Raw genomic sequence first — 27,265 nt, forward strand, 5'->3', positions numbered from 1 at the left:
GTCTATCTTGTAGATTTTGCCTTTTATAAGCTACATCATGAGCATGACAAGCTCGATCAATAGCGTTTATTGGTTCCTCGCCTGGTTTTGATTGATCTTGATTATCGAGCCTGATATCAAGTCTGGTACCAGGACCGCAATAATTATATCCCGGTAGATGTTTTTCTCCAATGTATTTAGCCCATGGAGTACCTGGAAAATTTGACATCAAATTAGCAATATCACCACCACGCTTATTAGGTAAAAAATTTCTTTCTACCGCATATAGAACATTTTCCACCATACGCTATTTTTTATTTTTTGTTGTAACCGTAGCTAAATCAGTAGTTGGAGTTTTAACTCTACAACGTAAGCAATATAAATTCATGTTATAAAATATATGGATATAATTGATTTCTCAGCAACAAGAAAACGAGAGCCAGTTAAACACCATCCTGCGCTACCAAATTCCATCAGAATGATTATCATAGGACCATCTGGATCGGGTAAGACGCAATTATTACTTAATCTGATAATGAGATGGTTGAAATGGGATAAATTGTATTTAGTAGCACCATCCGCTGATGATCAACGATGTTATGATGTACTTAAAGATTTCAATGAAAACGCGCGATTACTGGATGAAGATAATGATGTTATAGAGTTTATAACCGATATTGATGAAGCACCATCCGTAGATTCCATAAACGGATTTATTAATAATTTAGTTGTATACGACGATGTGATGCTAGATAAACAATCAAATCCAGCCAGAATATTTTCCTGAGGTAGACATAAAAATACAGACGTGATCTATGTTACTCAACGATATACACAAATTCCGAAGGTGATCAGAGACAACTGCAACATTTTAGTTGTGTTTAATGGCGTAGACACACACACACTTAGAAATATTCATCAAACTTGGTGTGGTGGTGACATGGACATAATTAAATTCAAAAATTTCTTCTCACGAGCGCAAGCTACTCCACATGGATTTATAACAATAAATTTACATGATCCAAGAACAAGATATCGTGTGGGTCTTGATAAAATATTTGGGTAACAGGGGTGATGATAAAATTAAATTTAATTAAACAGATATCATTAATATAATGAACAACTGTGCATGGCTGCGTCAAGGAACCACTAACAAATGTAATAAAAAATGCCATGGAGAATATTGCAAGAAACATAATTATCTTATAAACAAAAATCCTCATGCTGGTCCACGAAGTTGTGTTGGATGTAACAACGGCGTTAGAGGATTGTATCAGATTTGCAAAAATTGCGGTGGAGATCGATACAGAAGTTTGATGATATATTATAAACACAGAAAGAACATAAATCCAAAAATAGAAAAACCACCATCAGAACTTGAATATTACTTGAAACATAGAACAAATAAATATGAAACAGATGAAGATGAAACAGATGAAGATTCCCATGATTCAGATGAAAAGAAAAATATTCATCAAACTTAAAATTTCTTTACAACATGGATAGCAGCAGAGAGGGGGCGTCTACAATTCTGTTTGGGACAAACAATAATCGTAGACGTGGTATTGACCTCTATGAGTGGTCACTATTTTTTTTTGTCCAAACACAAGGGTGACCACTCCCTTAAGTGGTCTGTTCACCCTCTCTGCTGCTTAAGGCTATTTAGTGCCGAAGCAATTTAGTCAACTGCCTTGCCAAATGGATGGAACTGAATAGTTCTAAGTAAAATAAGTACATGATGCTTTTCTCTTCTTATACATGTTTTGTTCACAGAATTATTTTACAATACAAAATGATTATGAGCCCACCATTGCTTATGGGTATGTTCTGAGTTTGATGATTTTCAGAATAACTGCTTTTGTGTCAAGCCAAATTTATCACATTATGCTGTACATAACTGAAGGCCTTAAGGTAGATTACTTAAGGTACATTAATTTCTGTAATTTAAGTTACTTTCTCTAAATAAAGTTTTTATTGTTACAAGCATAACCATCTCCTATAGGAACACTGTGTACAAATTATATAACTGGTTCTCCAGTTTTCATACATCTGATAGAGATTATGACAATCTGTTCTCAACTGTCAAAGCAAACAGGAAATTTGATTTATTTCATCGATTACAGTTTTAGTAAGAACAATATAAATTGTGTTAATGAATATAACAGTACCCCAGCTCTAATTACTGTTTTTATATTTACTCCATTTAAATTTAGCAACACATTTAATTTTTCACTTGGAATTTCTAATTTAGCAGCCTAACTAACAATACCAATGGAAATACCATCCTGGAGTTCTTATTATTGTGCCTTGAAGCAATTATCAGCCTGTTTATATGCATCACTATGCCCTGTACTAGTGGTATCATTATATCCCATAATACTAGACTTCTTTAACTTCACTCCAAGGATAATAATAATAATAATAATAATAATATTAATAATAATAAATACTTTATTGATGAAGGTAACTCAGTATATTAGAATATTCTCCCCTGAGGCCCTTATGATGAACAAACTATTGAAAACACGAGAGAGAAAAAATACATTTAGTATAAAACAACAAAGTATCAATGAAATGCATTAAAATTATAAATCAGTGCACAATGTTTACAATGATAACTGCCATTCGAGATAGTAGTCACATGTTTTTGTTCTGAACACATTTTGATCTGTTTGTGATCTAATTTCAATAAAGAGTTCAGAACAGCAATGGACAGCAAATGATTTTTTGAAAAGTATTTGTTTTGGGGAATGGTGTATTGCAATATCATTTCTAATTGATCTCAACTTAGGTTATTGGTACTGGGGTTTTTCTGACTTAAAATGAAACATACCATTCAAAATATTCATTCTTTACTTTGAACATTAATATGGACTTTTGTTAGGCTACTCTGTATTAAAAATTTCAATCATTTCAATTTTGAGAATAGATTTCTGGATGGTGTCTCAAATGGTAAATTTAGAATAATTCTTGCTGCCCTTTTCATGTCTGGATTGTTTTGTATTAGTATCAGTATTTCCTCCAACTTATCCACCAGTGGTCCAAATGAGGAAGAATGAATGCATTGGGAAGAATGAATGCAATGAATACAGATCTTTCCATCGCTGAAATATTTTTTCCAACACATAACTGCTACTATGCCTTTAAACTTTTGCCCCACACAAGGATGAATAATACACCATATATACTCACTCACATAAGACAAACTGCAAACTGCACAGACCCAGATCTGCCATCACATAATGCGCAAGCAGATCTGGGTCTGTTTGTTGGGAGTAATCAGAAGAACAAAAAAACAGATCCTGATCTGCAGGTACATTATGCTAAAGCAATCTTTCTTTGTAGTTTGACTCATCAGTTATAAGTGAGTACATATAGAATGGTAGTATTTGCTTTACTATATTACTGGTATTTCATAGCAGTATGATTCAAACAGACATGGGTAATGAGAAAATTCTGCTTTGTGTGCTTGTTTATTTAGTACTGGTTTCTTTGATCCTTGAATATACATCTTTGATGTCACACAACTTGATTTGGACCACTCTAGTGACCTAAGTAGTTACAGCATCCACCTCGGATGCTCCAAGTCACTGGTTCGATCAGTTTCAACTGTAATTTTTATTATCATTTTAAATAAAAATGAGCTACAGTCAAACCTATCCAAATGGTCACCTCCATACAACAGTCACCTGGTCACCGTGCAATTCTAATTTCAAATCAATAAATTTCCAACATAAAAGCCATGTGTATAATGGTCACTTACTTTCCATGGTCAGTCAAGTGTTTTCTTACCAAATAATGTTTTCTCTCATCTTTAAGAGGTTGTTGTTGTTGCTGTTGTAGGGTTTAATGCCATTTTTCAGCACACAATAGGCTATACATGGCGGCCAGTATTAATGGTGGAGGAAGAACCCAGGAAATGCCTGGAAAGAACCACCGACCCTCGAGAAGCTTCTGGCAAGCTTAATCTCACATACCCACATTGGCCGAATCCAAGACTCGAACAAATGCAGACAGAGGTGAGAACTTTGGCAGTGATCCATAACGGAAAGCACTTTAGACCACTCAGCCACTCAGGACCCCTCTTTATGAGGTTACTATATACATGCAAATGAAAGTTTGTTTAATGAGGATGGTTGGTTACATAAAGGAATAGTTTGTGAATCACTCATACTCGAGTCACACTTGTCAGTGTAATTAAAAAGATATTATATCAGATTCAAAAGGAAGTGAATTTTTTCAGTAGCAGGAAAGGGGAGAATTAGTTCATAACCAAGATACATGCAATGAGAAAAGTAGGTGTTTTGTCAGAGCAAAAATGAAAGTTACCTTCTATAACAGTGTAATCGGCTTTTTTCCAAATCTTAAATTTTTTTGAAACATTATGTTAATTCAAACTTTATCAGATGAATACAATTTAATTGTAACAAGATACCAATTCATCACATTCAAGGGTCATTCAATATTTAAAAAAAAAACACGTCTATAAAGCATGTGATGTTTTGCTTCAGATGATAATAACAATAGCCAAATAAAGTTCATTTAATTCCCTATTCATCACAGGTCTCACATATGCTGATTCGTTTGAACTTGGGAAGCCGCACAAATGGTAAATCCAAATATTGCTTTAAGTGAGAAAAGCTGTTCTTAAGTCTAATAAATAAAGTTGCCCAAACAAATAGCCTAATAAATAAAGTTGCCCAAACAAATAGCCTGTCCTCTGTTTTACAGTCATATGTAAGCTGTCAAATAGAAGAAAATAGTCTTTTGTCATGGCGTACAACACAAACAAAATTAAAGCATTTTTTTACTTTTTTTATTTTCAGACTCAGTGACAATTTATTTTATAGGATTTAATAATGTGAGAAGGATACAGTAATCCTGTGAGGAACCAAGCACATGGAATGACTATATATATATATATATATATATATATATATATATATATATATATATATATATATATATATATATATATATATATACTTTATGAATACTAAATTAATAATAATAATAATAATAATGTTATTTAGTGCATGGTACCTGTTCAAAAACCAAGTCTGAACCTCCATATAAAGGCTACATGTGTATTAGTTAGAACTGTATATTGAAATCTCTTTGAAACTATGCCATTCATTTAAATTCTAATATTATTAGCAGATGGAACAAATTACTCTTCAAATGTGCAACTTAATTTCATTCTTAACAATGCAGGGCGCAGTTAACTGTAGATGTATCTGTATACTTGTACATATGATATATGCTCTTTTATGTATACAATATTTTTACATTTATATTTTAATTTAGATGTCTGGACTATGTAGTCTGAAATAAAGAATTCTTATCTTATCTTACTGCCAGCCTGGCCTTTTCCCATAGTTGGCCACTATTGACAGGTTTGGCTCTACTGTTCAGCTGAATTGTTTAGCTTCCGTATATAGGAAATCTGATTCATACACATGTCCATGCAGGAATTTTTGCACTATGCAAGGATAAAGAACTCTAGGAAGTGGTAAGAACAGCCTTTTTGGGGCATTCTATGCAATATCCGTGACAAATTCTGCAACTGAACATCATACACAAAAATATTTCAAGTGGTGCAAGTAATCAAACACATGATAACAGATTTTTACCTAGGAGAAGAAAAATATTTCCTTACTTTGTCAATAAAGTTACTTGGGGCTAAAGAATATCCTACATTCCCTTAAAACAGAACGGCTGTGCCATACTCCACAATGTATCATCAGTAGGTTCATGTACATGCATGGCCACACTATTTGTCTACTGTATCTAGCATAACAGGAATTATGTATGTGTATTAGAACTGGGTACCATGGTAATGTTGTAGTGCATTATTTCTAAATATACTGTGAGATGTACCACAGTATACTGCAAATATATTTGCGACACACAATTTGATGCTGCAAGACAGGGACCTGACACAAATTTAAGGAAAAAAATTCTGCCCATCAATAGCTGGAAAAAATATCTTGCTCTGAAATAAGGTAAAATAACATCATAAACATTACATGATTTGATAAATAAGTATCTGGAGAAAAGAAATAATATAATATCTCATCTCAAATGAAAATTGGAGACCCATTCCCTCTCAAATTTAAACATGCAGTACTTTATGGTAGAAAATTTGCAACTTGTATGTTTTAACTGTTGTAAAAGTTGTACTAAAGTGAGTTGATTCAACTTACACTATAGCTGAAAACCTGTAAAAGACTCTGTGCTGACTGACATTAGAATGCTTGTTGAGTGAAATAGTAAGTGCTGACGTCAATACCTACAATTTACTAGTGTACTATTGATATAATATGCAGGGAAACATTGAATGGAATGCCAACGATTGGTCAATATTTTATCAGAGAAGGCGGTGTATATATAACACACCAATCCAACACATTATACATTTTTTAGTGGACTTGATGTTGTGATGCAATTTGGATTTTTAACGTAGCTTTAACAATTTTTCAGTCATATCGCTACGATGTCTGCAGTGTGGCAGTTTACAGTGATGTCTAGCACTGGGGCATCATGCCGCAGACATGTAGCATGATGTCCCACCCAGTCACATTATCCTGACACCAGGCCGACCAGTCCTAACACTAACTTCTTAATGCTGAGCGCCAAGCGAGGCAGCTGTTAGTACCATTTTTGTAAGTGTTTCGTATGACTTGGCCGGGGATCGAACCCACGACCTCCCGCTTCTGAGGCAGATGCTCTAACCACTAGGCCACCGGAGCGGTTTTAGTGGGCTTGAGAAATTACATAAAATTAAAACAGAAAACAATTGCTCCTCTTACAATCTTTGGATTATAATAAAATAAATAACTTTTATTTTTGTTTTTGAATCAGAATGGTTTCCAAAACTCTGGATTTGAAATGAATGTCTTTTACAACTTAAACATTGGGCCACCATGTTGGTACATGTGACAAGGGTCAAACATGTGACTGAAGGATCATAAATATAATTAGAGTTGAAATATTCAAACTTAATCTGTGACAAATACAGTTGTTTGGGGAAAAAAATTAATAATTATTTTAAATTTTATTTTGTCAAGTAAAATGAAAACATGCTGTAGCATTAAATGTGTAACTCTGGAACAAAATACCATAGTAAACCTGTGTACTGGTAATACCATGCAACTGTAATGCATATAGCACTAAAATGACATGGGGGCCCCGAGTAGCCGCGTGGTCTAAAGCACTCTCCGTAACGGATCACTGCCATCTCACCTCTGTCTGTGTAGGTTCGATCTCGGATTCAGCCAATGTGGGTATGTGAGAAAACTTGCCAGTAGCTTTTCGTGGGTTGGTGGTTCTTTCCGGGGTTTTCCCGGGTTCTTCCTCCACCATTAAATACTGGCCGCCATGTATAGCCTATCATGTGCTAAAAAATGGCATTAAACCATACAACAACAACAACAAACTGACATATTTTAATGGAGTTTTACTAATGATGTGCTGCAATCACAAAATTAACATGTGCACATTGAACCATGGACTTGAAATCTCATTTCCACCATTCAATCACATTTTTGGAGCATGGGAACATTAAATTCAAGCCCTGATATTGTATTTGAATCAATCAATAAATGATTCCGTCAACCGAGAATTAAGTAATTGGCATCATTTTACTCCATATTACCTAATAACCAATCACTTAATTTTTGGAAGAGGGGGACCTCAGGGACTTTTTGACCCCAAAATAGCTTGAAACAAATGTTCATACTCAGGTTGGTGTTATAAAAAAGAACTAATTATATCAATTAGTTGAAAAATTATGTATTTTTGAGGTAAATAAAATAAGTATCCTGGCTCAAAGAAGATCCCAACTCAACCCCCATCCAGATGAAATAAGCTGACCTTTAATGAAAAGCTGTATTTGAAGAATGTCCACAACATGCTACTGTGTAAAATCATAAGAAATGTGATCTGAACAATAATAAAAGCATGTGAAGTTGAGACTGAAGATGAAACCTCTAATGGGCCTACAAAAACTTCCAACATAAAGGCTATGCATTAAATAACTTCACTGGAGAAACAGTGCACACCCAGTGCTTTGTTACTGTTTATCCTTTCTATTCCTGCCACAATACACATTCAAGACACATTTATCTTCTAGACCAAGAAACAGTGTTCAGTCTGCACTCATGTAATGGTTTATCAGCATGGAAGGATATGCATGAAGTATGTAGTTTCCCACTTGCAAGTTGTAGTGTTAAGTAATTAAAACTACATGTGTTGACTGTTCTTGTGATTTCTACCACTCTTTCAATATGTACACTGCTTGATTATGCAACTTTTCATTATAACCTGATTATGTGACTTTTCATTATAACCTGATTATGTGACTTTTCATTATTGCCTGAGTATGTGACTTTTCATTACTACCTGATTATGTGACTTTTCATTATAGCCTGATTATGTGACTTTTCATTATTGCCTGAGTATGTGACTTTTTATTATTGCCTGATTATGTGACTTTTCATTATTGCCTGATTATGCTTCATTATGTGACTTTTCATTACTGCCTGATTATGTGACTTTTCATTATTGCCTGAGTATGTGACTTTTCATTACTGCCTGATTATGTGACTTTTCATTATTGCCTGAGTATGTGACTTTTCATTATTGCCTGAGTATGTGACTTTTCATTACTGCCTGATTATGTGACTTTTCATTATAGCCTGAATATGTGACTTTTCATTATAGCCTGAGTATGTGACTTTTCATTATTGCCTGATTATGTGACTTTTCATTATTGCCTGATTATGCTTCATTATGTGACTTTTCATTATTTCATGATTCTGTGACTTTTCATTATTGCATGATGTGACTTTTCATTACTTCTTGATTATGTGACTTTTCATTGTGGCTTGATTATGTAACATTTCATTATTGCCTAATTATGTGACATTTCATTATGGCTTGATTATGTCACATTTCATTGTGGCTTGATTGTGTGTGTGTGTGTGTGTGTGTGTGTGAGAGAGATTTGGATTTTTAATGTAGCATAAACAATTTTTCAGTCATATCACTGGGGCCCCGAGTGGCCGAGTTGTTTAAAGTGATCTCCGTTACAGATCACTGCCATCTCACCTCTGTCTGCATGGGTTCGAGTCTCGGATTCATCCAATGTGGGTATGTGAAAAAGCTTGCCAGTAGCTTCTCGTGGGTCGGTGGTTCTTTCCGGGGTTTTCCCGGGTTCTTCCTCCACCATTAATACTGGCCGCCATGTATAGCCTATCGTGTGCTGAAAAATGGTGTTAAACCCTACAACAACAACATCGCTATGATGTCTGCAGTGTGGCAGTAATAATAATCAGTGACATGCATTATTTATGTATCCATTGTTATAATTATCATTTTCATCATTCTCTGACTGTGTGATTTTGATTTTTAATGTACCTTGAACAATATTTCAGTCATATCACTATGATATCTGCAGTGTGACAGTTTATAGTGATGTTTAGCAATGAGGCATCATGCCACAGACATGTAGCATGATGTCCCACCCACTCACATTATCCTGACACCAGGCCAACCTGTCCTAACACTAACCTCTTAATGCTGAGTGCCTAGCATGGTAGCTGTTAGTACCATTTTTGTAAGTCTTTGGTATGACTCAGTTGGGATTCAAATCCACGACCTCCTGCATCCAAGGTGGATGCTCTAACCACTAGGCCACCGAAGCGGTCAGCTTGATTATGTGACATTTCACTATGGCTTGACTATGTGACTTTTCATTATGGCTTGATTATGTAACTTTCCATTATTGCATGATTATGACATTTCATTATGGCTTGATTATGTGACTTTTCATTGTGGGGAAAAAAACGAATTTAAAAAAATTACAATCATCAGTACATGTACTTATCCCCACAAGTAATATTGTAATTAAAAGATCAAACAAGGCTGACTAGTGACAACTATGAACCATTCATATACATTTATACCATCTGAATAAATTCTCTTGAGCGATATTTGAAAAATTATTATTTAAAGGAATTTCTATCCTTTTATCATTGCAGACATATTTTATATCAGATCTGCATTATTTGTATAAATTTGAAAGGCCAGGATGCTTTTTGTCAAATTTAATCATTATCTATTCAGAACTTGAGAAGTTGTTTAAATATATTTGAACCTTAGGTAACAATCTTTGTACATACATCTAATAGTGGATAGGCATCATTTTGTTCAAACTTAAAACGCTTTCATGCCAATATTATGTCAAATTTAATATAATTATAAACATCAATTTTTTAGAAGTTGTTTTAAAGTTTTTTTTTCTATTAAAAGTAACTGACACAATATCTGACAATAGAGATCATAATCATTTGTACAAACTGTAAAATCCTTCACAAGTTCAAAATGGGATGCTGCAAAATTTCACTACATTCTAAAAATGTGGTTTTTAAGGAAATGTTATTTAAAAGTTCTACTTTTAGTAACTGCAGCTGTAGCTGATGATACATGGATATCTTTTGTATGAATTAGACAGTGTTTCATGACAGGACCTTTGCAAATTCCATAAATAATGGTTCTTTTTAGATGATGTCATTAAAAGGCTCCCTATTTTTAGTATGTTGGCCATATCAAATGGCAGATCAGCATCTTTTGCAAAACCTTTAAAAGCTTCATGTCAAGGTAATTCCATCGAAGTTAGTCAAACTTTCTTCAGCAGTTTAATCTGACACAATCTGAACCAAAAATCAAAAGACCTTCATGCTAGAATGTGTTCAGTCAAAATTGGTCTAATTCTGTTCAGTGAGGAGTCGATCATTAGACATTTGTTATTTATAGTAATGGCAATCATATTTTATGACAGATCAGCAGTTATCATTCATACAAACTTTAAAAACTTTCGGTCCAGGATATTCTCAGTAAAATTCAGTTGAAATCTGGCCCATGTTTTTGGAGATGTTGAAAATATCAATTGTTGATGGAAAACACTAAATGGACTGATAATGCACAAGAGACACAAAGCCATACCAAATGATGGCATAATTCACCCACATATATTCCCATGTATAATGATTCACCCAAATGCAAGCAGTACAGACATATCTGCCTGCCAAGCTCATGCCAGTGCTAAGGGTTTTTGAGATTCAAAAAATGTGTTTTCTAGTCCCAAGATGGGGAAGGGGGCAGTGTGTGTGAAACAAAAAGCAACATTATACAACAGAAAATAAGTTATCATCTTATATAGGCTTAGAATAATGTTGTATGTGATGTGATTTGGATTTTTAATGTAGCTTTAACAATTTTTCAGTCATTTCGCCATGATGTCTGTAATGTGGCAGTTTATAGTGATGTCTAGCACTGGGGCATCAATCACGCTGAAGACATGTAGCATGATGTCCCCCCCCCCCAGTCACATTTTCCTGACACCAAGCTGACCAGTCCTATCACTAACCTCTTAATGCTGAGTGCCAAGCGAGGCATCTGTTAGTACCATTTTTATAAGCCTTTGGTATGATTCGGCCTGGGACTGAACCCACAACCTCCCGCATCCAAGGCGGATGCTCTAACCATTAGGCCACATGGGCAGTTTAGAAATAATAACTGGAAATTAAAATCAGAATAATAGATAACAACATATCTGTTTTCTATGATAAGAAAACAAAAAAATAGTATGTAGACTTTGTATTGTCAAATATCATCATCATACACATCACCAAATCACAAACATTAAATGAAAAACTGCATGTTTCTGTCTTGAAAAATCACTGGAGAGTGTAACACATTGTTAACAGTATGTATAGTCTTTGCAGTTCTCAATAATTCAGAAAGGGATCTGAAGGTAATGCAAGCATCCTTTTTGTTCGTCTTTGCACTCATTAGGGACTGACCATTCAAGGAGGAAGGAGTAACGGGAGAAAAAAATTCAAATTTTCACATAGCTTAGAAAAAACATTCTTGCACTGATTTACAGAAAAATGCACCTAGTATCTCCATTATATTTGCTGAAAAGAGTAAATTATCTTAAGGGAAGTGAAAAAAAATTCCTGGATCCCTAACCCCGAAAAGTAAATGGTCAGTCCCTTAGAGCCGTGATGGAACTGTCGTTCTGACCTCCCCTAAGAGCTTGTTGAATTTTTCTCAGCAGAGAAAACAATCTCTCTGCACTGATGTGAAGGATTGTCAAAAATGCAACTGCCACACCCATTACAGTGTAGGTTATCAAAGTTTGATTTTCTTGAAAGCAGACGACAGTTGTCTTTTCCTTACTCTTGAGATTCAGCTCTGCATTTAATTCTGTGCATACAAGAAATTATTTATCATACGCTCTCTTTAAATAAATATGGCATACATGCACTTCAAACAACAACCAAAATAATCATGTTTTTTTTTTAATTATTTATCTTCCTACTGCACCTGAGCTGGTGAATAAGCATATCAGCTTGCCTGCAGAAGGGACTTTCCATATGGAACCAGACTAACTGTCCATTCTATATCAACAGTCACAGGCAGTACTGTCTACTGTTACCTGTAGCAGGCAATGTCTGATGGGACTTAACATGACATTGCCCTAGCTTTTGTCAGTCAGTTAAGTATGTAATATGTGAATGGTGGTTGTTTATCTCTGACTACCTTTCTATTGAATTACCACCTAGACAATTAACTATAAACAGCCCAAAGGATAGTTTTACAAAAGCACTGTGCAGGAATGTTCACTGTTTAATTTTCTGGCATATATCATGTTGGTACAGATACATCTGCAGGTAAATGTAGATCCAGATCTGCCATCACTTAAAAAATGACTTCAAGAAAATAGCACAGACCCTAATCAGCTAGTGCATCATGCTATGGCATATCTAGGTCTTTGCTGCCTGAAGTTACACATTTGTTACACATGGGTACCTACTGATCTACCAATTACTGCCCTAACAGCTCTCTCACTAGGTGCTCAGCATTAAGAGGTTCTGTTAAGCCTTGTTGTGACTTGGTGGGACAGCATGCTAGATGTCTGTAGCATAGCATGATGCCCCAGTGCTAGACAGCAGTATAAACTGCCACACTGCAGACATTGTAGCAATGAGGCTGAAAAATTGTTAAAGCTACATTAAAAACTCCAAATCACACACAGACGCAGACACACACATGCACACACACACACACCAATTACTGCCACACACCTGTATATAAAGTATTATGGGCAAATGTGCTGATGAACGTTCTGGGGTGTTAACAGAACTTCTATGGCAGCAACTTGCACCTTGCTTTTCAAATACCAAGGGTATGAACAGGACTCCACCTCAACTGGGACCCAGGCAAGGGTATGACTCCAACTCCACTGGGACCCAGGCAAGGGTATGACTCCAACTCCACTGGGACCCAGGCACAGGCACAGGGTAAGACTCCACCTCCACTGGGACCCAGGCACAGGGTATGACTCCACCTCCACTGGGACCCAGGCACAGGGTATGACTCCACCTCCACTGGGACCCAGGCACAGGGTATGACTCTATCTTCACTGGGACCCACATTTTAATTTCACCATTGTATTGACAGCATGCTATTTAGAATCATAGTTGACAATGAGGGATCCCAGGTGGCTTATTGGTTTAAAGTACTTGCCTTTACCAATCACTGCCATCTCACCTCTGTCTGCATGGGTTTGAGTCTTGGGCTCAGCCACTATGGGTATGTGAGAAAGCTGCCATAAGGTTCATGTGGGTTAGTGGTTTATACTGAGGTTTTCCCATGCTCTTCCTCTACCACTTATACTGGCCACCATACATAGCCTATCTTGAGCATAGAAATAGCATTAAACCCCAAAACAACAACAACTTGACAATGATGTTCAGAAATAGTTTCTTTCCACCACCAGGATTCAAACATGGCCAGAGGCTAGTGTGCCAGTCATAAGGCCACCATCTCCTTCCAAATACAGTATCTATATGACTTGATTAGACTCTTTTAATCAGTACAAACATACATACATGTTTAAACCAAGGCTGAAATGTAAACCTTGGTCTGGTAAAGCATTATTTGACTGACAGATGTCTAAGCTTCTTGCAATAATACAGACTTGACACATGCATCTTAATTAAACGTATAGACTTTAAAAGTAGATTTAAGTAGAGTCTAAGGCAAAATCTAAAAAATCCAAAGTCTTTCCAAGATAAGACTAAACTGGATCAAATCCCAGTACAATTATTATGTCTTCAAAAAGTCTTCATAAGAAATTCACAAATAACCAATATTCTTGGCAAGCAATATTGTACTGGTGAATTACACAAAACTATTGACTGATGTTCTTGATACATGTCAATAAAAGCAATGCTGATTTGCACTAATCAAAGCTACAATAACAATTCAACTTTAAAGTGTGTATGTTAAATACATTATTTAACAGAGAGATACACTGATAGTGATAACAAACAAATGATATACATTCATCTGGAAAATGGACATTTCTGGCAATCCAGTGAATTTTCCAATTACTCACCTGATCTGGCACAGGCTAATTGTGCTGATTCAGGACTGAGCAGTATTTCTCTTTACCAAATGAATGTTCTCTCAAGAATATTGCTGACTCTCTTTACAGCAAGCATATGCTTTCAACTGAAGTTTGTTTCCATATGTTTTGTTTAAGCTACCAGCACTTTCTTCTCGCTCTTCAACACTAATAACACAGACTGGTCTCTAATTACCTACAACTGATGTCAGAAAGGTCAAAGAATAATTTCATGAAAACAACCTTCACAGTCGAATTTATGTTGTTAGCATCATCATCTGTTTACATAGTTTTATAGCAGCTTGAAAGGTACAAGAGTTTATTCTGGATGACTAAAAATGTTTAGTACTTGCTGAGTGAGCAAGTGGATTTTGGTAGATTTTCAAACTGTATGTATTCATTCTTATTCTAAAGTGTACCCCAACTGGAAAGCTGCACATAATGTACTGACAAATCAGGGTCTAAACTGATCATCCAGCATGGTAAGTAGTAGATTATTATACATTACTGCCTATAAAGATCTCTCTCTCCATCTCTTTATATTTCAAGTTGCTAAATGATTGGAATTTTTTCAGACTGAAAAGATATCTATCTTTCTTCTGTTTACATTTTTTGGGAAGGATGACATTCTCTTTTGGGGGGCAATTTATATTTACATTGTCAAAAATGAATTTAAAATCAGCTCCATATAGCCAATATTGTGCTAATATGTCATTCAATCTACACACACACACACACACACACACAGAGTAATGACTACTTGGATGCAGAAAAACATGACAAGAAGATATTACTGTTCTGAAAGGAGTGTAGCCACGGCTGTCTCATATAAAACTTAAAAATGGCAGTTTACTGCATCTGGTGTATTATATTTCATTACTGTATCCCTTTGGAGCAATGAACCCAGCCGACAATGCTTTCTTGGTTTGATTTCATTAGTATGTGAACTTTCCAGGATGTCACTATTAACAGCATTTATTATAAATGCATTAAATGTGCATAGTCATCAGTAGAACTGGTCATGGACAAGCGATACCAAACTGAGAATCCCTGACTGGTGCTGAAACAAAACCTTCTTTTTAACAAGTCAACATGAATTGGCAGCTCAGTGAAAACACTGATAATCTCCAAGTCAATTATCTACAGTCATCAATCATTAATGAAATGATACACAAGCTACTGTGTATAAAATTACCAGTTATCTGGGAAACCAATCAGGCAAGATCAATGTCTTTGAATGGGTATAGATGATTGGTTTACTGTATAAATATGCTCACATGATGGTACTGAAATAATACCGTACAGACAGTATATGGGGATATGAAGTCTAGATCAATATGTCTGTACTGAAATAATACTGTACATACAGTATATGGGGACATGAAGACTAATTCAATATGTCTGTACTGAAATAATATTGTACAGACAGTATATGAGAATATGAAGCCTAATTCAATATGTCTGTACTGAAATAATACTGTACAGACAGTAAATGGGGATATTAAGTCTAATTCAATATGTCTGTACTGAAATAATACTGTACATACAGCATATGGGGATATGAAGTCCAATTCAATATTTTGACATTCTGATATCATGCTCTTGAGCGATGCATTACATCACACAACTTTGTAAGAGTGGGGGAATACAGCTATGTTCCCAAATTCCAGTCTATTATTTGACCAACTTGCAATGTACATTGTTTTCAGCAGACAACAGCCATAAAAAAATGTCTTAATTATTGCAAAGATTTAATTCTCCATCATATTTATTTGTTATTGTTTTGGGTTTAACACCATTTTTCAGCACATGATAGGCTATACATGGAAGCCAGTATCACTGGTGGAGCTTGAACCCATGGAAAAAAATGGTCAGAAACACTAAACCACAGGAAGCTACTGGCAAGCTTTTTCACATACCCTCACCGGCCAAGCCTGAGAATCAAACCCATGTGGACAAAAGTGAGATGGCATTGATCAGTAATGGCAAGTGCTTTAGACCACTTGGCCATCCAGGATTCCTATATTTATCTATACACCATATTTATTTGTACAATTATTTTCTTTTTTTGTAGTTGCTTTCTCAACAGATAGTTCGACACATGGTATATCAGGTGTATGCTGGCTTTATAGGCAAATGAGCCGCAAAATCTGTCAATATCTTCTGTTCATTATATTTTATTTTCAGACCATGAGCTGGATCTAAAAGACATAATATAAATAAAGCTTAAGTTTAAGTTCACTGAAGGTTTCTTTTTAAATAATTCTATTTCAATGACACTAAAAATTGTTGCTCTTTCTTAAATTTTACCCTCTCTGAAAAGGTGGGATTTCTCCTAATCTCTGCAAATATCTGTCAAAGATTAACCCCATTTGGTAAAAAGGTGTTTTTGTTAACATTTTCTACTTTTTTTCCTGTAAATTAAAATTGCTGTAAATGAAGTTGTTCAGTTTATAAAACAATGGTAAAAAATTACATAAATTCCCAATCAGAATCCTTCTATTCTGCTCAAACAGTAAACTCAGATCCAATGTCAATAAACTATTATTATTATTATTATTATTATTATTCAAACAGTAAATCTGATGAATTCCAAAACTTGTTACTAAATACATGATTACCTTGAACTGAGCTTAATATACAATGCAATTAACCCCATTCCAAAACCCAGCACAAGTTTATTTTTGATGGACAAATGTCAAGATAATTTTGATGAGAAGACCCATCAAGACCAAAACTTTAACTTTCTTTTTTACAGATTTGAGACCCAATATTTTGTCACAAAGGTTATATCAATTTTCAATTTAAAATATTGGAAATATTCTGATGTTAAGAAGCAAAAATGAAAAGATGCAATTTCAAAACCCACTATAATTTCAATCATTATGTCTATTTAAGATCTACTGTATATACTCGCTTATAAGTCGAATCCAACTGCAGGTGCAGATCTGCTGTCGCATAATGTACCAACAGATCTAGGTCTGTGCAGCTTGTTAGAAGTAATCAGAACAACAAAAAACAGACCATTATTGGCAGGCACATTTGCTATGGCAGCATATAATGATATTTGTTGTTTACAGTTTGATGACTTATTATCAAGTATATATAATCAAGTACATGTATATACAGTAAAGGTGAACAGATATACCATATATATTCATTTCAAAGTCAAACTGCAAACAACAAAGATCCTGATCTGCCAAAGCTTAATGCACCTGCAGACCAGGGTCTATGTTGTTTGTTCTACTAATTACTTCTATCAAGCTCCACAGACCATGATTGGGTGGTTCTTTATGCGATGGCAGATCTGTGTCTGTGCAGTTTGCAGTTGGACTCAGCTTAGAAGCAAGTATATATATGGTGCTGTTAAAAAAAAATTTTTTTTAATTGAAAACAAAATGAAAGAAATTAGTGAATAACCATGGCAAATATTTATGTACTGAAAATGCAGTCAGGATGGATATTTGGGTTGGAATTCTCATTTTTATTGCAACTTCAGATTTTAAAAAAATCTGATTTTTAATGGGACAATGCCAGTATTCTGTCAACTAACTGCTTATGAAAATTAAACTGAAACAACACAATTTTTATGGTAGTCCAAACTTATGTACAGTTACCATAATGTTGCAGCCATCAATCCCCCTGAATATGAAATCTTGCAGCATCAAGATTTTGTTTTCTCTATGATTTGACAATATAATGTCTCATACTACATGTACTTGTATGTTATCTGTTTGACAGGTGGTATAGCATATTTATTTTGACCCCAACAGTCACTGAAATGATTAAACTCTATGAACAATGAATTATATGATCATGATCCTCCCATCACAAGTCACTTGCTCTAAATCAACTTATGTCAATAAGTACATCAAAGGACAACTGACAGTAATATTTCGAATTATTCTGTTACTGTCAATCTCAATTCATTTTATAATGTACCTTTGATCTCAACAAACAGAACAAGTATTTGGCAAATGTAGCTTTTAAAAAAATGTGATGGGGTATTTTGTGAAAACTACAAAAATAAGCTTGTGCAATGTGACTGAGTCTTTATCATCAAGACATTAATCACGCTCTTTTGATGGTGTTATACAGCTTAGTCACCAAGATTAATTCAGTATGCATTCTTTGATATGGCTCTTCCTAAGTGAGTGCTCTCATAAAAAACAAGTCCTATCATTTCAAAACATGCATCAAACACCCTGAACTTTAACAAACAGTAGTGTTTATTCTGATCAAATGTCCCATCATTCAACTTGGACTATACTTCTGGTTATGCAGCAATTCACTGGCATCTTTGGAAAGAATGATTAAAATTAACCTTTTTGCATAATTTTAATGTATTACAAAATTTCTTGAAGCATTTTTGGTCAATCTTTCTGCATATAAAATGCAAATACAATGGTCATTCGGAGCTCTAATTGTATGCTTTAAATGTCTGAAATTGTGAAACTTTATAGTCGGACCATGGCACTAAACCCATGATTCTTACAACTATGACTTTTAAATCAAAAGATAAAGTTGGATTGTCCTCTGTTTATCCTGTTCTGCTATAACATTTCACTAATGTAAACTGGAGAATCGGTCATTTTGAAAGAAAAAATTTGTTGAAATTAAGATAATGGATAGTTGGATGGCTACAACAATGAAATACCTGCCATGTCTCACACTTGTATAATGAGACCAAGATGAATGTTCAATGACATTTTAGATAAGCAACGCATTTAAGTTCATTGATTTAAAACAAAAAAAAACTTTTTCTGTATTATATTTTCACTTCATTTCATTGCAAATAAACAAAGAATATTTTCTAGAAGGTACTGCCTGAAGGTATGTGGAGGCAGTCCCTCCCATCTGCTGAGGTGGTCTATTCATCACCAGTTTCATTATCCTTATAACTCGTTAAAGGGAATAATTCTTATTGATTCATTTGTTCAACTGATCACTGTGTCTCATGAGGACTTTTTTCAACCAATTAAACAGAGACATTTTTTTCATTATTCACCAAAACAAAATGACAATGCAAACTCATTCAAAGACAAAATAGTTTGTCATTTTAAACAAAACAAAGTACATGGATACCACCAAATATGTACAGATGCATACTGTATACCTGTGAAATTATTAATGTTACGTTTTCAGCAAGAAAGAAGATTAATATCATAACATTACAAAAAAATATTGCTAGGTCTTAAAATATGTTAAAAGAAAGGAAGTAAAACCAACAATTTAAGTAACGTGCAAGAAACAATGGGGCTATGAGAATGGTACAAGCAGTGGAAGTTCTGAATTTCTGTATAAGTCAGAAAAGTGGGAAAGCATATACAAACAGAAGCTGAATGGGTCCACTGCTATTGCTCGCAAGCCTGGGACTGAAAAGAAATAAAAAGGGAAGTATGTTGTTGAGCTGCACTGGGATGTGCTTAGAGGCATCCTGAGGGTCAATGGAGATGGCCCAATCTGATGGACGCGTCAAATTCTGGATTGAGGAAGTGGTTTCTATCAAGAAATGTTCCTTCATAGTACATTATTTTCCACTATTCTTGGTGACCAGGATGATTTGGGCATAGACTATGGGAAAATGCCGACTCTGGTCACTCTCTATTGCCCCTTTCTGAAAAGGGTATACACCTCTTCCATTAATTTTGCCAGATTGGACTGGTGGAAAACACAGGTGTCCTTGATAGAGGGGGTTGTTCCTGAAACTTCAGTCAAAAACCATCTCTCAAATTAGAAAGGATCCACCCATTGTCCATTATACTTGACAAAGCCTCCAAAAATGGCTAGATTCCAGATCTGATTAGTCCATTTGCTGAAAAAAGTACAATGATTCTTACAATTACACTTTGAATATTTGAGATAGTGTGGGTCTTTTGGCAACACTTCCCAACAGATGTGGTAATTTTTATTTAAAAAAACTTTTCTTATATTTACTTGAATGTTATATGCATCTTATAGTGTCCATAACCTCTCTCCACTTGGTGTAAACTAATGCATAAAAAAATGTATTTTAGTCAACTGTTCAACAAAACAAAAAATCTACTGGTCCAAGATGTTGAACATCATGAAAAAATTAACTGTGCAGTAATTTGGACCAAGTAAAAAAAAATTACCTTTGGCAAGACACTTTTGAGTCAAATACCACGTTTTAGCCATTAATTCTTATATAAAATCTGGTAATCTGAACACATTAATTTATTCAATCTGAGTAGTACACCTCTCCCTCGATAACTTGTGCACAGCGGGGTCCAAAAACAAGGGGTTTGGAAACGGGTCTGTTTAATGGCTGAATAATCATTTTAATATAATTGTCAACAAAGATTTTTTTTCTAACTAAGTTATTCATTTTTATGTAAAAATGACCTTTATTTTCAAGATGCCCAACTGCTGCGAGATCATTAACATTACTCCAACTGGTTTTAACAACCATCATGAGTAGACAAAAATATTGTGTACATGTATTAGACCACTGCTTTATGTTGTTGAGTGGTCTGGTTCACTGAACTGTATGCTGCCTGCTTTGCTCTCTGCTGTAGTGGAATGCAATGCAAGGAGCATACTCACCTAAATGATATAACTAAAACACACATTTCATTTGACAAAAAAAAACTTATTTAACTGGTATTTATTTTAGTGCTGAATCAAGTAGGCATTTGTGACATTTTCATTGATCAAAATTTTGCTGCATACTGTTATTTATATTGTACAAAGAATGTTGTTTCGAAAGAACTTTTTACAAGATACATGACATCTTATTAAAAGTTGATAATTTCATAATGTTATTAAAGTGTATGTAGCACACAATACATACAAACAATGAGTTTCATGTGGAAAAAGTAATAAAATATTGTTATTATTATTGTTCTCTTTCAGACAGAACATTTATTTCAGAGAACTATGCCATATAGTCCGAGTTTCCTCTGACCCTTGCCACCCCATTTTTGATATTTGGACATTTATGTTGGGGTGTAGGGTCAGAGCACATTCCCTATCGAAAAGTTGGAATTCGCCAACACCATTTGGTGTCGGCATGGGGTAGCCGCTTACTAGCCGGCCCAGCAAACTTGAACGACATTTCATCGAGATACACCTGCATGAAATCGATAGGAGTATGATTTATTTTCTCAGAAATTGCGATCATAGCATTCGTTATGTCTTTAATCCGCTGATACACGAAACAAAAGTATATCATTGCTAAAATTTGACCTAGATCTGGCCATTCGCATTCCAAGTCACGTGACTACACAACTCTCGCAACCTACATCTCAAAGACATCAGAGGTCATACAGTCATGTGATATCAACAAATAATTATTTCTATTGTAGCTGTAGGAAAACAAATCGAACATATAAATAAAAGTCATGTAATTTTTACAGAAAAATGAAAAAACAAACTTCTCAAAATATTTATTGTGAAAATGACAAAAATCTTTAAATGTTGCAGAAATTTGAAGAAAACCAGATTCACTAGGAAGAGCATGTGTCAATGTGGTAGTCACGTGACACCAACAAAAAAACATCGTTGACACGTGCTCAGTACTTCTTGAAAATGGTTTTCTCCACCTGCTACGATACCAACAGGTTTCTGTTCGTTGTTCTCAGAATAAATATTTTCAGAATTAGGTATGCATTCTATTTATTTACAAACATTATATGACTTCTACATAATATGTCCAAATTCTATGTACAACAACTTGGGGAAATTTGTTTATTGTCAATATCACAGGACTATATGACTTCTGATGTCATTGACATGTAGGTTCCGAGAGTCATACAGTCATGTGACTAGGAATGCAAATGGCCAGATTCAGGTCAAATTTCTGCACCGATGTACTTTCGTCTCGTCTGTCAGCAGATTAAAGATATGAAGAATGCTATGCTCACGATTTTTGAGAAAATAAATTATATTCCTATCGATTTCATGCAGGTATATCTTGATGAAAGGTTGTTCAAGTTTGCTGGTTGGCTAGAAAGTGACTACCCCATGCCAACACCAAATGGTGCTGGCGAATTCCAACTTTTCGATAGGGAATGCGCTCTGACCCTACACTCCAACATAAATGTCCAAATATCAAAAAATGGGGTGGCAAGGGTCAGAGAAAACTCAGACTAAATGTCATAATGTTGATTATAATTTCCTGGTCATATCAACCATTTTTGACGACAAAACAAGTGATATATCAAGGTTTCACTTACCAATACTGATCATGATTTTCTTCATGTTCAACAAATAGGGGTAAAATTTTGGGTATTTTCAAGAAAAAAAATGGAATCCATGAATGACCGTGTGTTATAAGCGGGTTTGTGAGTTATCATGGCAAGAGTTAAAAAGGGAATGGTGTTTCTTGATCTCTGTGCAGTAAATGGTGTTTACATTAATTTAATAATGAGTTCCCATATCCATAATACATGTATAAATTATGCACATGCAGGTTCTATCTTGTACACCTTTACTTATCACAGCTATCACTTACCCTCCTTCCTGTGTAATTAATATCTCTCTATTATCAACCAATAACAGCAGCTGAATGAGTTCACTAAATTTCTATACATAGTTCCCCAATGTAATTTACTGTTAATCCTCCCATGAATCCCTTCAATGAAACATCAGCAGAAGTCGCTGAAAGAAACAAACAACTCTCACAGCTCAAAGTGGTACTACATTTGTCTTATTATAAGAAAAGTTGAATGGTCACTTTCAAGTATGACAAGAAAGAAATTATCTTTAACAGTCACATTCAAGTACCTTAAGAAAGCAGTGGTCTTTCTCAGAGACTATACTGCTAAAAGCACAGAAAATTTCAATCTGTCCCAGTTCCCCACTTAAAAGAGACAAGAACTTGACAACAGACCATCACCTATCAATAGGCAACTATACTGTACCATATACATGTATACTCATTTATAAGTCGAGTCCAACTGCAAAATGCACAAACCCAGATCTAACATTGCATAATAATAATAATAATAATAATGAGGGCTTTGTATAGCGCCTAATCTTTAGAAGCTCTAAGCGCTTTACATTAGACAACACCTATAAGATAAATAATATATAATGATTGATATGATTACAAAAACAAACACCATGAAATTATAAAATATTAAATAACATGCTGAGAATATTTAAGGCAGGAAACATTATTAGGTCTTTAAGTTTGTTCTTGCAGTCGATATAAGTGAGTTTTGAGAGCACTCTTGAATGGGATCACTGTGTCTTTGTGTCTAAGTTCAGTGGGCAATTCATTCCACATTGCTGGGCCCTGGTATGCAAAAGAACGCTGTCCATATGACTTTGTTTTCATAGTGGGAATAATGAGTATATGATTGTCAGAAGAGGAGCATAAGTATCTTGCTGGTGTGTACACATGGGTGAGGTCGGAAAGGTATGCTGGACTAGAGTCCGACAGTGAAATGTAGCACACAGAACAAATTTTGTGTTTGATTCTGGATCGAATGGATAGCAAGTGTAGGGTACAGAGCAGTGGGGAGGTGTGCTCTGATCATGGTACTCCAAGTATGATCCGAGCAGCTGTGTTTTGAACTATGTGAAGTTTCTGGAGCAGATATTGAAATGAACCAGACAGAACTGAGTTACAATAGTCCAGTCTTGAAAGTACTAATGAACACACAAGTGTTTTAGTGGCATCAACTGAAAGATATTTGCAAACTGAGCTGATGCGTCTCAGCTCAAGATATGCAGCCTTGCATAAGTTCATGACATGTTGGTGCAATGGGAGAGTACTGTCCTGAGTAACACATAGGTTTCATACTGATTGTGTGAATTTAATGTTGGTGTTGCTGATATTTATTGTTTGAGGTAAAGGATGTGAATGAGAATGTCTTTGTGTTGTGATCAGAATGGCCTCAGTTTTATCATCATTCATCTGCAGCTTGTTACATGTCATCCATGATTTCACATCAGAAATACACCTCTCTACACCTTGGATGGTAGCATCAACTTCAGTTGGGTGGCTAGATTTGTATATTTGGGTGTCATCAGCGCAAAATTGGTGAGACACTGGATGATGATCTATGACACTTGAGAGCGAATGAGTGTACAGAATGAAGAGAACAGGTCCAAGAACAGACCCCTGTGGAACACCACAAACATTTATCAACTGGGCTGGAGTATATTCCATTTGCAGATACAATTTGTGTCCTGTTGACCAAGTAGGACTTGAACCACATTAACTCATTCGGCCCCGATCCCGTCTGTAGGCGTGATGTGGTTTCTGAATTCATTGGCCGATCCCGCCTGTAGTCATGAACTGTTTACTGCATTCAATGGCCAATCCCGTCTCCAGGCGTGATGAATGTGTGTTAGATACAACGTCTCTGATTGGTTAGAAATGGTTTATTCCAAGAACTAAACAACTATTAAACCAATCAGAAATGATTTTACTTTCATTTGTGGAAATTTGAATTGTTCTGAAGCAAAAGGCTAAAGTTTGAGAGCGGTTTAACTACACATGTTCTGTTCATGAAAAATCGTAAATGATGGCGGACGGAAGAGTGATTTTTGTTGAGAGCAAAAATGTGGAGTTTCTCGGGTTTAATCACGAAAATATTGAGCAAGCTGAGGAAAGATATGTTCAGCAGTTGAATATTTTGTGAGATTTAGATTTGGACATAGAAGTTTCTGAGATTGAATCATCCGAAAATGATGATGCTGACAGTGATGATGACGGAGTTCTTGCGGATAAACGTTGCACATAAGTTTGTAAATACTGGATAAATAAGTTGTAAAAGACTTCGACAAATAGGAAAAAAATTACATCAATGTGTTGACAAATTCATTTGAAATAAATGGTGAAAATTTTGTGGATCTCGTTTGGATATAAGAAGAGAAATTAAGGTAAGAGTGAACGCATGTGCACGATGTTTTCAAACAGGTAAAAACTATGGGGCACAAGCAGTTAGACAAGGCTTTGTGCTTCTGAGGCAAATCAGCAGAGATACCGAAAACAGTGCTGGGGCCGAATGAGTTAAGGCTGTATCATGAATGCCAAATACATGCTGAAGACAGTGAAGTAATATATCATGGTCAATTGTGTCAAATGCTGCAGACAAATCAAGGAGGGTGAGGACTGTAATCTTTCCGTTATCCAACGCAGAGAGAATGTCATTAACTACTTTTAGAAGAGTAGTTTCAGTACTGTGGCAGGGGCGATATGCAGATTGTACATTGCTAAAAAGACTGTTTGAATTCAGATGAGATACAAGCTGGGATAGAACAACCTTTTCTAAGATTTTTTATATGAATGGGAGATTAGAAACTAGGCAGTAGTTCTTTAAATCGTTATGGTCTAGTGTTGGTTTCTTCAGCAGAGGCTTTACAAGGGCAGTTTTGAAAAATAATGGGAATTCCCCGGATGAGAGAGAGGTATTAATAACATCAGTTAGTGAAGGCAATACTGGATCTAAGCACTCAAGCAGCAGTGATGTTGGAAATGGATCAAGTTCACATGACTTTGGTGCACTCTTCGTCAGGATTGTATGTTCGAAATCCATACAGACAGGTTCAAATGCTGCTAATGGTTGCCACTCAAATTCTGTATCCCAAGTGTATGGTGACAACGATCAACTGAAATTGTGATGTCAAGCTTATCTCTAATGGTTTGTACTTTGTCACGGAAGAAATTTGCAAACATGTCTGGAAGGTCGACTGGAGAGAAGGTAGTTGGAAGTGGTGTTGATTTGTTCCTTGACATCAGCTTGTTAGTAATCTCGAAGAGGTCTTCGCAGCTGGAACTTTCCATGATCTTAGTAGTGTAGTGGGCTGATTTTGCTGCATGGACTATATCTGTGACATTCTTCTTAGCGGTTTCATAGATTTGCTTATGAATAGTGAAATAGTCTTGTGGAAAGCCAAAGCCTCTCAGCTTTATGGCAGTCTCTTTTAGCAGTGCGAAGCTGGTCCCTAACACTGCTATACCATGGAGAACACTTTTGAATTGATACTCTGCACTTGGTAGCTGGGGCATGTTTGTCAAGCAAAGAATGCAGGCAGTTATCGAGTTGTTCTGCTGTAGGAGGTAAGCAAGTTGTTAGGTCAGCTTGGATGTCATGCATTAATTTGGTTCTATTTATCATACAGAGGTTTCTCTTAGTAGCAGATAAAGGTGGAGGGTTAGGGACTGATACATCAAGATGGCATATAATGCAGAGGTGATCTGGTGCAAGGTCATAGGATACCAGGGAGGACCGAAGAATGTTATCATCAGGTCTATGAAGAATCTAGTCTAAAATATGACCATGTTTATGGGTGGGTTGGTTAACTGACTGTTTGAGGTTGAAAACATTAATGGAATCTATGAGTTTTGATGTATTTGGGTATCCAGGACATTCAAAGTGAAAGCTGAAATCTCCAAGAATAATCAGGTTGCCACCTATCAAATTTCCATAGCCCATGAGATTCGGAAACTGTTCCGAAAAGAGAGAGTCAGCCAACTTGTTTTTTCTACTACGAGGAGGGCGGTATAGGCAGAAAAAATGGACTGACCTTTGCTCCAGTGTGAGTGTGGTTTGGACTAGTTCAAACAAAGTGTGGTTGAAATTGAATGTTGTGGTGTGGTTAAGACGTTTGATCATGGAGTTCTTTGTGATGACAGCAATTCCACCTCCACAAGAATTACGGGGGAACGACTTGATGGAGTAACCAGTGAGTGTTCGATCCACACACTTGGGCTCATCGCCTGATGTTTTTAGCCATGTTTCTGTCAGGAAAAAGACGTCAACATTCTGGTCGTTGATAAAATTAACTATTTCTGTGTGCTTTTCCAGTTGTCCTAATGACTGGGCATTG

The 27,265-nt window shown here is 35.6% G+C and overlaps 1 protein-coding gene across 6 annotated transcripts in view; it reads right to left on the reverse strand.

Moving 5' to 3' along the window:
* The window catches only part of LOC149789180 (protein kinase C delta type-like), a 227,101-nt gene that overhangs the window by 178,838 nt on the left and 20,998 nt on the right, over positions 1–27,265 (reverse strand). The window contains exon 2 of one of the 6 annotated variants that reach the window (XM_089975323.1): positions 22,935–23,080. The exons of 4 other annotated variants lie outside the window; for them this stretch is intronic. The gene's annotated coding sequence lies outside the window, so the exon portion shown is untranslated. Of the gene's footprint in view, positions 1–14,449; positions 14,587–22,934; positions 23,081–27,265 lie in introns of those variants that run through there. One more of the 6 variants, XM_089975326.1, reaches the window with a different exon arrangement.

The sequence above is a fragment of the Sinohyriopsis cumingii genome, chromosome 11, assembly GCF_028554795.1.
Source record: "Sinohyriopsis cumingii isolate HCF-2022 chromosome 11, ASM2855479v2, whole genome shotgun sequence".
NCBI classification, from domain to species: Eukaryota; Metazoa; Mollusca; class Bivalvia; order Unionida; family Unionidae; genus Sinohyriopsis; species Sinohyriopsis cumingii.